Raw genomic sequence first — 14,550 nt, forward strand, 5'->3', positions numbered from 1 at the left:
GCGGGAGGCTGTGCCAGTGGCTAACATCCCCCTTGAGCTTTTCCAGTTGGGGAGCTAGGTTATTTTTCAGAAAGTCCCTGATGTCCCTAGTCACTTATAACCCCAAGTAGCAGAAGCCTTCCATAACTACAGAGGCCCCGCTATCCCCAGGTAGGCGAGGCCTCTCCCCCGTAATGCGAAACACCACCGATTTCGACCAGTTTATGGTACATCCAGAGGGGTCTCCAAAACCTTTGAATGTTTGCATTAGCCGGCCAATCGTAAGGAAGGGCCTCGATACATAAAGGAGAATGTCATCAGTGTATGATGATATATGCTGTACCCAGCCACCCAAATCCTGTATCCCCCTGTCCAAAGGATCCTGGCGGATCCATGCCACCAGTGGTTCTCGTGCCAGGGCAAAGAGCAGGGGATATAGGTGACAACCCTGGTGAATGCCCCTCCACAGCTTGAACTCCAGAGACACCACTCCATTGACCCTCACACACACCATGGGGAAAACGTATAGTAATTTGGCCTGGGGCATTCCCTGTCTGTAGGTCCTGCAAAGCACAAGCCACCTCTTTCTCCGTCATGTTGCCCTCCAATGCATCTCTATCTTCCCCCGTAACACCTGCAGGTGAATGTCCCTGAGGAAATCAGTACAGTCCTGTGTGGACATGATATTCCTGGATGCATACAGGCCCTCGTAGTAGTCTGAAAAGGTCTCTGCTATGGTGGTACCCGTTGTCTATAGGACACTTTCTGCATTTTCTATCTTTATTACCCACGTTCGCTCCATGTCCCTCCGTTCCAGCCTTGCCAACAATTTGCCGGTTTTCTTGCCAACCTCGTACAGTCGACAGTGGACTGCGATAGCATAGTTCCTGGCATGGTTTTCCGCCAGAGACCTCAATTCCAGTTGTCTCATTCGCAGTTTCTCCCGGTCCTCTGGCTACCCTGAGACGAGGGCTACTCACTCCAATCTCACTACGTATCTCTCTCAATGGCTGTGCACTTCAGCCACAACTCTTTCTTTGTCACCTCAATTAATGACTGTGCCTGTCCCCGCAGAACTGCCTTGAAGGCTTCCCACAGCGTACCCGCTGAGGGCACCGAGCTCCAATTTTCCTAAAAGAAGAAAGCCTCCCTGTCTCGCAGGCTATCTCTGGTCTCCTTATCCTGTAGGCCCCAGGTATCCAGGAGGCCCATTAGCATAAAATCCCGCACAAGAACCATCAGCGTGACCTCAACTGGGGAGTGGTCCAATATCACTCTCGCATGAATGACCACGTCCCAGAACCGGGGGGACATGAGCACTCAATCTGAAGATGTAGTCTAGCCGGGAGAAGCTCCCATTAGTTGCAGAGAACATGTGTATTGCCTCGTGTGAGGGCTGCCCTCCCTACATGGACTGATCAAGCCCAGTGACCTTGCAAACTGGAAAAGCAGCCACCTCCCTCCTCCATCCTGTGAGCCTCCAAACCTTTCTAAACCCGCGTCCATAGTCAAGTTTAATTCACACCCCCCCACCCCAAAATGAGGATCCCGGGAGGCAGTCCAAGCAACAGGTCCCCAACCTCTGGGAGCACCGCCTCTTGTAGGGGAGAGGGGAGATACAAGGAGCAAATGTTTTGTGTAGTTCCCTCCCAAGTCCCTGCTAGCGCAACATACATTCCGTTATTATTGTGCCACATCCGGTGTGGTGAGAGTTACTGATTTCTTAACGACTGCGCCCATGCTCCTGGAATCAGTGGTGTGCCCAGCATGTGCCCTGAGCGTTAGCCACTTCTCTCAAGTGCTTTATAGTAATTCCTTCAGAGATGTGTCTCCTAAAGCAAAACAATGTCCAGTGCCTGATGCTTTATATGCTGCAAGACCAGCGTGCGCTTGATCCTGCTACCCAGACCATCAACGTTCCAGGATCATATGGTCAAGTTTTGTGAAGGACTTCCCATCATCCAGTACTGTATCAATGTTGGGGCCAGGAGTTCTTTCCCCACAGCCTCCTCTCCCTGACACGGATTCTGGTCCCTCCCAACAGTGCTGTGCCAACCCAAATTACCCACCAACTACACTCAAAAAACAAAACTCCACTCAAAAGCTCAAACAGTAAAACTTGTTCCCCTAACTCCCCCCTCCCAACAACCCTGCTTCGTGGGTTCGATAGTACCCACCCCCCCAACTTGCAGAGCGCCTGTCACCTTAAATAAACCATGTCTCATTGGGGGGTGTCACCACCTATATGGTATCACTCAGCGAATTTCATCTGGGTGAATGTCCAATGTTTCCCCCCACCGTTTTTCAGCTAGTTGTCATGCCTTTGATTGCTATATAGCAAAGCGTTCCCTGGGCATTTCTCCCAGCCTTCCCCCTCGCGGGGGACTTTTTGCCCCACAGGAGCTCCAAACATCCAGAATGGTTCCCTAGAGTTCTTCAGTCGCGCATGCGTATCGCAGCGAGACGCTTTAGTTATTAGAAAAGGGCTCGGAGCCCTGTCGACATCACGTCAGGGTTTTTTATTGGTTTGTGGGCTTGCCTAATAAAATCCGCTTGCTTTCATTAGTCGAAGGCATGCACACGTCATGCCTTTTCCGGTGGCTAGCCCTCCTCGAGCGCATCGACCAAGTACAGAAAACATGCGAGGCTCACTGTTTTCTGTCCGGCTCGTGGACTACTTTTTCTCTATTTTACGAGCGCGATTTCGCTTGGCAGAAGTTAATTGCACTTTTTCGGTTACGCACATAAATACACTTTTGCCAATAGGTGAAAAGTCGGGTTAGGAGTTTACAACGCTATCAGCTCTAACATGAGCAAACGCGAGACACGTTGCATAGCAAATGCTTGTTATTTTCAGTTTGGGTGGCAAGAAAAACGCTAATAGCTCTAACTCGAGCGAACGCGAGACCCTTTGCAGTTCAAATGCTTGTCTAGTTAGCTGCAACCATAACTTCCCTGTGGGGCATAACCTTGAAAAATAGCATTGCAGACGTCCCCTCCTTAACACTGCAGTTTTGAACAGTTGGCCTTCGTCTTAACAATGTAGCCTTAACAATGTAGTACTAAAGTGAATTATATTTATGTTTTGTAAGTTTATACTTCAGTAAATACATCACGCGTGAAACAGTAGAAAAATAAAACATGTTTTCCTATGTAATGTATGTGTGTGATAAAATGATAAAGGCAAACGAGAGCTGTTTAGATGGAGGCTTTATAGCTAATTTCATCCGAAATCGACAAAAAGATGTCTGTGTTTTTGGCCTTTTTGATTGTGAGCATGAATCTTCTGTTAATATTTGCAGTCTTCTCCTGCCCCCTAAAGGCTACTAGAGGTCTGTTGTCCGCCCACCATTTCATGATCAATACGTTTCCCTGCTCTTTATCTTATCCCCTGCTGCTCGTGGAGCTGTGTGTGTTTACTGAGCTTCCCTGCTCCATCTCCCAGGTGTTTTATTTATCCACTGAGTCATGCATCTGACACGCCAAGCCAATACCTGGCCTGACTTCAATCGCTCTAAGTGATGTAAGGGCCAATAATATATTAAGACGCTGGCATTTCACTGATAAATGTGTCGTGTTTTTTTTTTTTTGCACGGACTAGGGAGTGGATAATCTTGTCTTCCTGGGGGAGGCGAACTACTTCCTCTTGCATTCGACAAGACATTCTGGCAGCAGTACAGACTTCTTACTGTCGCCCGCTTTCCCTCTGGCGTTCCTGGTGCTGGTCTGTCAAATGGAAATACCACTAGACTTGCGTTGTGTATTTTTCTTGGCTGTCCTTGCTGTAACTTGGAGCCTTTAATATGGCCATTAGATGCGGGTCTTCTATTCGTTGTGTAGCCGAGTTTTTTGTTTTTCAACTGGTATTAAGCAACTTTTCAGAAACCATCAAGTTATAGTTATTAGAACCACTGCTTAACAAGAGGTCTATTCAGAAGGTTGCCAAATATTGCCATCTATACAGTTAAGGATCAGTGCGCCACTCTGATTACAGACTACAGTGGGTAGGCCAGGGCTTTAAGTAGGCCGGTACCATCCGGGTCTGAGTCCCTTCATTTCCTTATTTTAATGGCAAAGACGTTGATCGATTTCTGAACAGTGAATGTAAATCCGTTAATGTGATGCTTGTCAGCGATTTAGTTACTGTTTCTATTTCATATGTTTTACTTAAACTTTCATTCTCTAAGAGTGCCGTTATCTGTTTCCAGGATGTGAACTGGGTCACCTCCAGGTGTGTCTAAAGGGCCACGATTTAGAGCTCTGGAGTTGAGGCTGAAGGCAGTGCGAGTTTCTGACAGTGCCTGTCAGCCAGTGAAAAAGGTGATCAAAATACAGTCAGACAAACCTTGCCCTCTCTTCAGAGCGTGCAGAACAATGGTCATGAATTCCACCGAAGCTCCTCCAAATCCCCATCACCTACTATGCTGGACCAACATCTCCGGCGAGGAAACCCTCAACATCATGAACTCTATCCACTCCGGCTCTCCCTCCGATCCCTGCCCCCACCACATCTTCAGCAAAGCAAGCAGCACCGTCGCACCCAAACACTGGCACATCACCAACTGCTCCTTCGAAACCGCCACTGTCCCAGAAATCTGGAAACACGCCAAAATCAAGCCCTTACTGAAAACCTCACCAACCTCAGACTCAAGCAACTTATCACCTTGCCCACCCACTCCGCCGGACACACACTTGACCCCATCTTCACTGCCAGCAGCCACATCACCGAACTCTAATGGACCAAGCACCACTGTATCCACTTTACCTTCAGCAAATCCCCCGACCGACACCTCACTCACAGGAGCTGGAACAAAATCACCAAGGACCAGCTACTCACCAGCCTCAACAATTCACCCCTCTAACCCCCAGTTGACCTCAGCACCAACACAGCTGCCCATGACCTCATCAACGGGACCTCATCAACTGGATCTCAGACTGCGCCAACACCTTAGCCCCCACCAACAAACCCTCTAACAGATGCTCTTCAATGAAAGCCAACTGGTTCACCCCAGCCCTCAAGGGGTCCAAACAAAACTGCAGATGCCTCGAAAGGAAATGGCGCACTGACAAGCCCCCCCCCCAACCACGAAGCCTTCAAAAAAGCCTTAAACACACAGCACCAACTCATCAGGACCACCAAGAGAAACGCCTTCCAGGAACACATCAACAACAACGCACACAACAGCAAAGAGCTCTTCATGAGCATTACCGAACTGACCAACCCCAGAGTGAACTCCACGGACATCCTCCCCTAACAAGAACTTTGCAACAACCTCTCCACCTATTTCCACCGCAAGATAGCAGACATCTATGAGAGCTTCCTGACCCAGGACCATCCCACATCGAACTCTGTCATAGCCATCACCGAAGCTCCTCCAAACCCCCACCACCTACTATGCTGAGCCAACATCTCCGATGAGGAAACCCTCAACATCATGAACTCCACTCCGGTTCTCCCTCCAATCCCTGCCCCCGCCACATCTTCAACAAAGCAAGCAGCACCATCGCACCGAAGATCATCAACTGCTCCTTCGAAACCGCCACCTTCCCAGAAATCTGGAAACACGCCGAAATCAAGACCTTACTGAAGAAACCAACCTCAGACCCAAACGACCTTAAGAACTTCCAGCCCATCTCTCTACTCACCTTCCCAGCCAAGGTCATTGAAAAAGCTGTCAACAGACAACTCACCAAATACATCGAACTCTACAACATCCTTGACCCCTCTCAGTAAGGCTTCCGGAGCAACCACAGCACGAGACCGCCCTCCTCGCTGCCACAGACGACATTCGCATCCTCCTAGACAGGGGTGAGACCGCGGTTCTCATCCTCTTCGACCTGTCCGCCTCCTTCGACACCATCTCCCACCGCACTCTACTGACTCGTCTCCACGACGCTGGCATCCGAGATAAAGCACTCATATGGATCACCTCCTTCCTCTCTGACAGGACCCAAAATGTCCATCTCCCCCTCCCTTCTACTCGAGGCCACCAAAATCATCTGCGGCATCCCGTAAGGCTCCTCTCTGAGCCCCACTCTCTTCAACCTCAACATGGCCCCCCTAGCCTCCATCGCCAGACACCACGCACTCAACATCATCTCATACGCTGATGACACTCAGCTAATCATCTCCCTCACCAATGCCCCGCTCACAGCCAAAGCCAACTTCCACAACGGAATGAAGGCAGTCGCAGCCTGAACGAAGGAGAGCTGCCTCAAGCTAAATACCGAAAAAGCAGAAGTCCTCGTCATCGGCAACAACCCCTCAGCCTGGGACATCTCCTGGTGGTCCACTGCCCTCGAAAGCACTCCAGCCCCCACCGACCACGCCAGCAACCTCGGTTTCATCCTTGACTCAGCACTCTTGATAAACCGTCAAGTCAGCGTAGCCTCCTTCACCTTTTTCAACACCATGCCCATGCTCCAGAAGATCTTCGAATGGATCCCAACCGAATCCAAAAGAACAGTCACCCCGGCCCTCGTCAGCAGCCCCTTGGACTACGACAACGCACGCTACACTGGAACCCCCACCAAGGTGCAGAAAAGACTACAATGCATCTAGAAAGCCTCTGCCCGTCTCATCAAGAACGCCCCCAAACACAGCCACACCTCCGCCCTACTGAGAGACCCGCACTGGCTCCCAGTAGACAGGAGAATCACATTGAGTTCTCACGCACGCATACAAAGCCCTCCTCAATGCCGGACCAGAATACCTCAACCAAAGACTCCACTTCTACACGCCCACCAAGCTCCGCCGACCTCGCCCTCACCACCGTCCCACTCGTCCGGAACGCGACAGCTGCAGGAAAGTCCTTCTCCCACCACGCCGCCAAGACCTGCAACTCCCTTCCTATCCATTTCAGAAGATCTCCCACTCTATCACAATTCAGAAAGGACCTCAAAACTTGGCTCTTCACCTGATCCCCTCTGACCGTCACTTACTCCCCCCCGCTCCCCCCCAGCGCCTTTAGACCCCAACGGGTGAATAGCTGTGCTCTACAAATACATTGATTCATTGATTGACCATCACTCCTCTGAAAGCTTGGTGATGCAGACATCTACAATTAAATTGGATGAATCTGAATACCTTTCCACTACCCCCTCTAGGGAGTCCAAAAGAGTGGATTCCTTCGGGAAGAGGGTATTTTCTTCCACCAGCTTGGCCTTCTGATCTGTAAATGCCAGCTGCCTCCTGGGCTGCTATTTTTATGCTGTTTGCGATTTGCTGACTCTAGCCCTCACAGGTGCCCCAGAGGACCTCGACCTGCCTTAACGCAAGCCATACAGGACAGTTGTGATGTGACCAAGTTCACAATTCACTGTGGCTTGGACATCACCAATTTAATTGGGTGAGCCATTGGCCCTTATTGTCATTTGATGTACCTCACCTGTTAGGAGACCACGACCACAGCATGTTCCTTGGGCTTATCTGCCTCACCTCACCAGCTGTATCAGCCCTACACTTCCTTTCACAGCTTCCGCAGAGGTGCCCCATTCCTCCAGTTAAATTAGATCCGGCAAGGTGCATAGCAGTTTCGTAACTGGTTAGTGAACCACTCAGTCTACTGCCCCCACCCCCAACACACATCGCCTCCCCTGCCATGCCTGCCAAACCCATTTATCATACCCTTAGTGGAGCACATCCACCAGTTTGGCGACAGGATCGGACTATTCTTGCTGGGTTGGCAGACCATCATATCGGACAGGTGGGTCCTGCAGAAAGTCCAGAAGGGATACATCTTGCCCTTTACTGACACACCTCACCTTCCACCGTCCCCAGAGCGATTGATGGAGGAACAGTTGTACATCTTATGGCAGGAAGCGCAAGCTGTTTTGGCCAAACGGACTATCAAGAGGGGGCCTGCGCCAGAAGGTTGTGGTGGTTGTTCTCTCTATTTTCTGGTGCCAAAGAAAGATGAAGGTCTTCTTCCTATTTTAGGCCTGCGCCTTCTCAACACCTTCATCCAGGAGGAAATATTTAAGATACTCACACTGGTCCAGGTGTTTGCTGTACTCGACCCTGGAGACTGAATGGTGGCGTTAGACATGCAGGATGCCTATATCCATGTATCAGTAGTGCAGGGTTATTGGCTCTACCTGCAGTTGGTGGTGAGTTAGCAGAATTTTCAGTTTTCTGGGATCCTCTTTGTTCTCAGGAGCGCACGCTCAGGTGTTCACAAAAGTGATGGCGTGGGTGTAGTAGCCCACCTACATGGTTGGGAGTTCGTTTTTCCCTACCTCAGTGTCTGAATGCTGAAGGAGGGCTCACCCCAGGTACTCATCAAACACTTCCTAAAGCGAACCTCCTGGAATTTTTGAAGTTCACTATATATGTGCCAAAGTCACACCTGACTCCTTCTCAGATGATACCCTTCTTAAGAGCCATTCTGGACATGGTTTGGTTTTGTGTCATTCTTCCAGAAATCAACGTCCAGGACATTCATGCTGTGATACTGATCTTTGAGCTTCTGTCCTAGATTTCAGTGAGGACAACTCTGAGGCTGTGAGGGCTGAGATACTCCTGCATCCTGTTAGTCAAGCAAGCCAGATGGTATAGGTGGACTCCGCATTGCGATCTGTAGTCTCAGTGTGCCCAGCATCAAGGGCTCCTTTGTGACCACATTTAGATCTCGGAAGAGACAGTGGGAGATCTGCAGTTTATGGTTACTGGACTGCGATTAAGTCAACTGCAGACCCTTCTCTCTACCCCACTCAGAGTTGATCCTTTCTGGATTGAGGTGGCCACCTGGGAGAGGTGGAGATAAGAGACTTCATCTCTCCGATAGAATCCCAGCTCATATCATCCTCCTGAAACTGAGGACCATCTGCCTGGCATTGAAATCCTTGCTTGAGAAGCTTGTGCAGGTGCCTATGGGCAACACCACCCCCATGTAGTATTGCAACAGGCAGAGCAGTGTGGAGTCCTGAACCCTGTGGCAGGAGGCACTACACCTCTGGAAATGGCTGGACCATCAGGAACTCTTCTTAGTGGTGAATCAGGCACGATCTTGAATACCTGAGCGGACCAGCTTAGCCAGCACACTTAGCAGATCAAGAGTGGTAGTTACACCCGAAGGTGGTATAAGGCCTCTTCCGTGAATGGGGAGAACCATAGCTCCATCTATTTGCCATGGCAGAGAATGCACAATGTCAGCAGTTCTGCTGGTTTGAGTTTGCAAGGCACCTCTTGCTTGGGGACTCATTCCTCCTAGAGAACTCAGGACTCCTGTTACCTTTCCCAGGGATACCGCTCCTGCCTCGAGTTTTGAAGAACATCAGGAACAGGGCTCAAGTCACTCTAGTTACCCCGGCTTGGGCACAGAGAGTATGCTATCCAGAGCTTTGGGGCTTCAGCATCTCTCCTCCAATTAGGCTGCCCCTCTGAGAGGACCTGCTGCCGCAACAACATGGCAGCGTTCTTCACCTGGGCTTTGGCAATATCCATCTTCAATCATGGAGATTCTGCAGCGAAAGCTGAACACCTTCTACCTTCCTCCTTAGTTGGTTGATGTAATCTTGGAAGCCAGGCTTCCTCAACAAAAACTATGGCCGTCATTATGACTTTGGCGGTCTTTTAGTAAGACCGCCAAAGCCAAGGGCGCCAGAAGACTGCCCACCATATTACGAGTACTGCTGGATTTCTGCCATATTTTGGGTAGAAATCCAGCAGAAGTCGTGCAGGCGGGCGGAGGTACAGGGGCGGTTCCACAACCGACCACACCCCGCCAGAAGGACTCTGCCCGCCGTATTATGAGCAGTAATACGGCGTGGCGGTGTCCTGATGGCAGGGCGCTGGCAACAGTGGAAACGCCCGTTCCCTGCCTGATGACCTCCTCTCCGGACTAGGCAAGTTGATCGTCCGACAGGGAAGAGGGGGGTATTGTGTGGTCAGGTGTGAGTGGGTGTTGTCTGCGTGTGTGTATGCGTGGTTGAATGCGTTTATGAATGTAGAAGTCAGTGCGTGTATGAATGTAAGTGTGTATGCGTGTGTGTAAGTGTGTATGCATGTGTGTATGCTTGTGTGTATCCGTGTATGAGTGTTGTGGTGAATGCTTGTATGAGTGTTGTGGTGAATGCGTGTATGTCAGTGTTGGTGAATGAGTGTATGCGGGGTGTGCGTGGGTGCCTGTGTGCATGTACATGTATGCGGGGTGATGTACCTGGAAGAGGGGTAGGAGGGTGCTGTACCAGGAGGGGGGGGCAGGGGCAGAGGGATTGGTGGGATATTGTGCTTGCTGGGTGGGGGAGTCATCTGCCGGTGACAGGGAAGAAATTCCATGCATTAATTGTTTGTGGACTGATTGCCTGTACTGCAACTTTTCCCTGTACTACTGCTCCTGCTAGAGCTGTTCTAGTATTCATAATTTGTGGTAAATATTTGATCAGCTTCCCATACAGGGAACCTATATAATTAAGAATACCCACCAATTCTGCAAGGGGCAGGGCCTCAGGATGTGGAAATGCCATGTGGCCCATTCATTACTCAGGTGGCATTCTAATGTTCCTGTGGATATGCCGTGACTCACCAGCAAATCAATTCTGGTACTCTTGGTACGTCAAAGGGATTTCCAAGTGCTAGTATGCCCCATAATGTGCAGATGGTACTGCAGCTTTGTAAGCTTGTAATTACCTGATGTTTCATCTATAACATTAAACTCCACACTGGAGTAAAATGTTTCAAATGCATAAGTTGCATGTGCAGTTACTGCAAATGTAACTGTCATTCCTATATGAGGGACTCATCGATTCTTGAGATGTTGTTAACTTCCAGCCTGCAATTTACTCCTATTATGACATAAATAATAAAAACTACTTTTTGATTCAAAATACAAAAAAATGCAGAAAACTGATAGAAGGGAAACACCCTTTTAAAAGTCAAGATTGACAAATCTACAGAAATAGGTATTCCCTTATTCCCTGTAGGAGATAACCACGAACACCTTTGCATAGCGGCAATGATGATTCTCTCCTGTGTGAATATTCTAAAGACTACTCAAACATCCAGACAAATCCCATTGTCCGCGTTGGGTGCCTTGCTGGTAAACTAAGTCTCTAAGCTTAGTTCTACAAGATTTGACTTTCCCAAGCCACGGATGCCTAACTTAGTTGAATGCACCAACGCGTGAACATAAAATTCCATGTTGTTGTAGTCCCACACAACCCCACTAAACTCTTTCGTTGATGTGGTGTCAGTGTGTTCTAGATTACTAACAGTCCTGTAAAGCTTTCAGGGATGCAGTGGTAATTGAAACTTAATTTTAGGCTTAATAGTATCAAGCACTGAGTAAGAGGCATTTTGTAGTTCAAAGTTTTTATTTCAGCATTCTAAGCACATGAATAGTAACCACACTCAATATTATTAATACAGTAATGAGGCATGTGACCAAAAATGAGAATAACATGAACATTTCTAACATAGTGGGAAATTCACCTAGTCTGTCACTCTACTACTTATCTATGCACTACATGATGAGAGCATGCAATATATTAACTTGCATCTTAACTTGCATCTAGAGTTTCTTGGGAAACGATGTACTGCGTACCTGTTTAAAGCAAAGTGCTGTGATTGTCAGAAGGGCTGGGCGTGCGTGTTCTCTCAAAAGAAAACACACAACCGCTGAGCGCAGCTCTTCTCTCAGTGCATTATCAGCATCCATCATGGGACTGGAGGCTGCCGCAGTACGTCGATCTGGCAGGATCTGTCAAGAGAATCTCAGGCAGCATCTGGTGCAATAATCTGGGGCAAAGACTTCTCCGATTTGATGGTGATTTGAGAAGGGTTTTATAGTATATCAGCCCCTTTTTATCTTTCTTAAGGAATGTATTGTATGTAGTCCTATACAGCAGGTATGTGCACGATTAAGGTTAACATGTGTCAATACAGACTACATTGGTTTGGGTATAGCTATGATTTGACTCTGGAATATACACCTGACCCAGACTACTGTGCACGAGGATTTATTTGTGTCACTACTGGGAGGATATGACAATTATTGTATGTCACTACTGGGGGGTTTTGACATCTTTTGTATTATAGGGTCAAATGGATATGACACATTTACGGGTCTGAAGGAGGTGACATACTTTCCTCTGGAAGACAAAGACCACCCTATTTTAGAATCTAGAAAGTAAAAGGTATCCTAGTAGGCCTCAAAAGAAATGCAGTTATAATTAGCACTAAATGGGATCAGGCCACAGGGTCTATACAACAGAAGACTACACATTTGCTCCTCACACAGCCGCAGGAGAAACTCCTTTTGAACTGTTTAGAAAAAGACAATCGTGCACCATGCCCTGGGTCAAGAAAAGAAGAGGGGAGTATTTTAATGAAGAGGTTGTTGCAAGAAGTCTGGCGAAAGTTGGCAGCCCAGAATAAGAAGTAATACATATTTTGACAAAATAATATCTGTTAGTTTAATCATTGGTCAGGAGGGTAGTATGTGGTGTTGAAAGTTCATTAAAGTTTTGTAGGACTTTCAAAAGGTAGTTCTCCTCTTCAGGTGGTGAACCTGGGAAACTGGAACATGGAAGCATTAGGAAGTTAATTCACACTTCTGTACTCAAGCAATAATTTAGTGTCCCTTCCCGTCCCCGATTTTGCGTCTTATGTGTTGTTTCTGTCAGTTTTTTGGCTTATTTAGGGACGGAGGTGGTGTGATATCTTTGTTGGGGTATTTGTATTGCAGATGGCTTTCTAGTCTTTTTTGTTTTAGAACTCCATGTTAAAGTTTCATTCAGAATGTATTATTTTATAGTAGGGAGACTCTATTGGAGTTGAGCTGGATAGTTGCGGGGTAGTAGTATCAGTGTTGGGGGTATTTGTATTGCTGTTAATTTTCTAGTCTTTTTTTTTTTTTTTTTTTACGACTCCATGAGCCATTCTCATTCAGAATGCATTAAAAAAGTGGAGAGAAGCCCACTGGAGTTGCACTGAATAATTGGTGGATGAGGTTACTTTCCTCGAATAAACATGTCCTTATTTAGCACACTGGACTTTCGCTGGATTTGTTATTTCATCTCGTAAGAATACGACACAAATGTATTAGTGCATCCATAATGCGCACATAGTCGAACTCTTACAAGAATTTGCATTTATGTTTGTGTGTGTGTTAAAGTTCCACCAATACGCCTCTTATTGTAATTAACATCTCTTTATATAGGAAAGTAGTTTTTGTTCTGGCAATATATGTTTAACAAATCTACACAAAGAAGTTTGAGTTTTGAAAGTTTCATGGCGATTGGAAAGATAATGGGGAAACGTTAGGAGGGGGATTCCCAAGACATGCTTGGCCAAATTAACACCCATAGGGAGCTTTGGGGTGAGCGACAGTAAAAAAAAACAGCTGCACAGATCTAATGCAATAGGCACACAGTTCAGTTGTTACTGTGTGCTTTTTCAAGTTTGATTTAAATCTGTTGATTAATTTTACTGTAGTTTTAAGTTCATAAATATGACCCTCCACATTTTTATGCATAGGCTTGGGATTTGATTGGCTGTTGAGAACGGTTTTGCTGTGACTTTTTTGATGTTGTATCATGTTCCTGCCCATTGGAGTGCTTGAGAACACATGCTCCACCTGATAGAAGAGGATGAAATGTCACCCAGATGGATGGGAAATACCCCCAGATAAAATGGTTAAATCTGAGATAGACTTCTAAATGCAGATTCCTTACCTTAGAATTTTCCCCAGGCATCAGATTGTATCTGGAAATTTTTCATGAGCAGTACCGTTGTGCACCTTTAGATGGCTTTGTTCAACTCCTTGTGGAGTCATCCGTGCCAGAAGTGATGTGCGCGGTGCCTATATAGGCGCCACGAAAATATACTGATGTCAGTTCTTTTTGTATCAGTCTGCACAGATCCAGTAAGAGCTACCCCAAGTCTTATTTGACTGACCCGTTTTCAACTTTTTGCCCAAGAAAGCTAGATTTAAGCCGTGCTGCACCTGTCATCAGCAAATGCCGGTCACAGACCCGGATTAGTTGTGCCTCTTGTGCTTGGAGTGCGACTACAACGCCAAGACCTGCATTGATTACCTCACCATACACCCCAAGACCTTAAGGGAACAGTCCATCAAGCTCCTCAATGCTCAAGCTCTTGGTCAAGACGAAGGTCCTACGATCATTCAGGAGCCACTCCATGCACTCATTATCAAAGTCGTTGGGGAAATCTTATAAGACTAACCTGGAAATCAGGTAAGTCCCACCTGTAGAAGAGGAGCAAGAAGTCGAAGAGATCTTCAACTTAAACACCTCCGACAAAATCATCTGACGAGATAAGGAAGTGTTGCATGCAAGGCCTAGCTCTGGTCTGGAGTCCAAGCCTGGGACACCTCTGCTCCTTTCAGAGTTTCCAGGAGTCAGAGTAATTCCCCCTCCCCCATCCACTTACGAGAGTTCTATAAGTCCACGCACCTCATATTTGGGAGGTTTGTCCTCGCTGTAGTGCCTTCATGCCCTGCGGGATTGGGAAGGGGGTCCTTACAAGTCTTTCACCAGCAGGTTCTCCCCAGAGCAACTTGGGCCCTTTGAATCCATTGGTGGATCCTGAATGGTGCCGGTCAAGCAACA

The 14,550-nt window shown here is 47.6% G+C and overlaps 1 protein-coding gene across 2 annotated transcripts in view; it reads left to right on the forward strand.

Moving 5' to 3' along the window:
• The window catches only part of SLF1 (SMC5-SMC6 complex localization factor 1), a 673,081-nt gene that overhangs the window by 642,245 nt on the left and 16,286 nt on the right, over nt 1–14,550 (forward strand). The window lies entirely within an intron of this gene.

This window comes from Pleurodeles waltl, chromosome 1_1, assembly GCF_031143425.1.
Source record: "Pleurodeles waltl isolate 20211129_DDA chromosome 1_1, aPleWal1.hap1.20221129, whole genome shotgun sequence".
In the NCBI taxonomy this organism is placed as follows: domain Eukaryota; kingdom Metazoa; phylum Chordata; class Amphibia; order Caudata; family Salamandridae; genus Pleurodeles; species Pleurodeles waltl.